The sequence below is a fragment of the Eptatretus burgeri genome, chromosome 15 (assembly GCF_056783735.1).
Source record: "Eptatretus burgeri isolate ZD-2024b chromosome 15, Ebu_testis_v1, whole genome shotgun sequence".
In the NCBI taxonomy this organism is placed as follows: Eukaryota; Metazoa; Chordata; class Myxini; order Myxiniformes; family Myxinidae; genus Eptatretus; species Eptatretus burgeri.
The window spans coordinates 5,387,567-5,390,100 of record NC_140975.1 but is presented as its reverse complement, the minus strand read 5'-3'; the positions used below and the strand labels follow the sequence as shown (position 1 = coordinate 5,390,100).

General features: G+C 46.1%; 1 pseudogene across 1 annotated transcript in view; it reads right to left on the bottom strand.

Moving 5' to 3' along the window:
• Window positions 1-1,769, bottom strand: part of LOC147011387 (thread biopolymer filament subunit alpha pseudogene) — a 2,465-nt pseudogene extending 696 nt beyond the window's left edge. Inside the window, exons 1-2 of the transcript XR_015051884.1 lie at window positions 1,091-1,769; window positions 380-594 (exon numbers count right to left, since the gene is read on the bottom strand). The product of XR_015051884.1 is annotated as a thread biopolymer filament subunit alpha pseudogene (transcript). The remainder of the gene's footprint in view (window positions 1-379; window positions 595-1,090) is intronic.
• Between the last annotated feature and the right edge of the window lie 765 nt (window positions 1,770-2,534).

Here is a 2,534-nt window from a genome sequence, read left to right as displayed (position 1 = left end):
TACTTGAACACTGTAGAACACAAATCGCCATGTTGGCACTTCCAAAAACCTCTAGTTGTGCAGGACTGGTACAAAATATTTCGCGATTTTTGGCCATCTCAACCAATAAAATTTTCTGCTCGCTCTCTCAGCATTGGACAATACTGTATCGACATTCAGACAAAATCACAGCTCGTAGGAAATGTGAATCGTGCTTGGAAACACAGAGCAAGAGTTGAAAAGACCCTCTCCGTGTCCGACCCAAGACTGCGTGGGGTAAGGTGTCCTTATGAACTGTCTTGTTGATTTCAGAATTCGTAATACAAATCAACCTCATCAGGTGTCCTCGATTGCACACACTAATCCGAATGACCGACCTTCCAAAGCCACATCCACTTACTTGTTCGTGTAATCTTCGATAACGCCCGTCAGGTGATCAATTTCAGAGAGCAAGGCAGTCTTCACAGCTTTCAGATCTTCAATCTTCACGTTGTAGGTACCTTGAATGGAGCTCATAACCACGACGGTATTCACGGGCCCATTGTGCTCATCAGGGTTCATGATGATGCCAATTTGAGCTTTCATTATTGTGTTTTGCTGTTCCAGAACTCGAACCTGCAACAGAACATTGTGGTCAAGCAGAAGAAAATGGCTTAGCAAAGCATCATGGCAGAAATACCAAACCAGCGAGCAGATCGCCCAGCACAAAAGGACGATCGGTGAGCTCACGTGGACCTGTGATGAGCTGGAGGAGGCATCCTGGGATACCAAAGGTATGCAGAAGTCCCATAAAGTCTCAAACAAAGATCTATATGATGTATTCTTTGCAAATCCATCCACAGATGCTCTCGTGTGGACTACATAGTTATTCACAGATAAGAGGTATACTCGCAAATCATTTAGCAACATGCGTACAAATGCACACCCAGCCTCGAATAACACCTCAACAGGCTTCATAATGGTCCTTTTGTCCCAGGCAGAAGTGACAAGTCCAAATGATGAAGCAATTCAAAGAAACGATGCAGCGTATTAAAAAAAATGGAAGCACGATTTCAAGTTAGACACATATTCTTAAATACGATAGAGCATTGCAAGAAAACCCAGACATCACCTTGTCCACCAGTGCTGCAAATTTGTCATTGAGGGTTTGTAGGTCCTGCTTCTCCTTGATACGAGTCACCTGTACAGTGTCAATTGGCGGGAGGGTCGATGGGTCGATCAATGGCATTAAGGCAGCACTATCATATCTCTTGCCAAACCCGGTCCCTGCTCCTGGCATGAAGAGAGGGTTGACACCGTAACCGCTGATTGTGATAACTTGGTCACCCAGACGTGCCCTGAAAGAGGAGGTGATGGCCCGCAGGGCTTTCCCAGCTCCAGCCCCACGCAGGCCAAGTGACGGCACCCCGACACCGATAGCAGATAGGCCCAATATTCCAGCACCGATCATTCGTGAGACACCAGGTCCTCCGGCCATGCTGCTCGGGCTGAGCGAAGAGACTGAGGAATGCAAGGTTAGGGCCGAGGCAAGACCACCAGAGTAAGACGCTCCGTGTCGAACTGCCTTCCCACTGATCCGATACGGGGTGTCGTGACCCTGGCTGTGGCTAATACTTTGGGCCTGATTGTGACTCTGGCCCTGACCATGAGCAGCACCATGAGGTCGAGAGACTCCTGCTGTCATCTTGCACGACCTTGGAAGTGACTTCTGGAGAAAGATAAAGTAGTTGTCAGTCCTTGGCTTGCTGAATGAAGACCTGATAGGCGTTTTCCTCAACAGGTCCCTTCATATATAGCAGCGAAGTCGCTGCCTTATTTATCGGAATGTCGTTAATGCAATTCCGACTCTTAGCATACCTTTCATAATTACCTTGGCAAGGATGTTCGACCTGCAGCTGAAGTCAAACTTGATTGCGATGGATGCAAGCAGAGTACAGAGGATGACGTTATGATTGCATCGCACCAACTCTCTCCCTCCTGAATTGCCTTTCCTTGTTGTCCTTGTTTAAAACTACAGAGGCATCAAATGTGATCGAAAACAAAACAAAACAATAAGATCATGTTCATGTCTGAAAATCGAATTCATTTCAATCGAACATCCCTGATACATCGATTTAAAGTCTTCAGCACATTTGCTCGTCCATTCAGTAACATCCTTCGAAAAGAAAACACCTTCACTGCCTACCAGTTCCCAGATAGAATCCCAAATTCCTGAGTCAAGTGATCGCCAAACTCTGCTTGGATCTTTTCGCTAATGATGTATGTGTTCCGTTAAGGTCACCCTCGTGGGAACCGTTAACAAACTTGTCACCACTCTTTGCTTTCTGTCCATCTTTCACATCACCTTGAACATGGACTGTGACCTGTTTTGTGACTCGGATGACCTCACAAGTTCATGACACACTCAACGGCCATGGAACCACAATGTTTATTACAATATCACGTGGTTGGAGAACGTTTTCACAGTGGACCATAACCGTCGTATGTAGTCTGATCTAACATGGTGCCCCAAAGGTGAGCAAGATTCGTACAAAACATGAAAGTAAATAATCGTT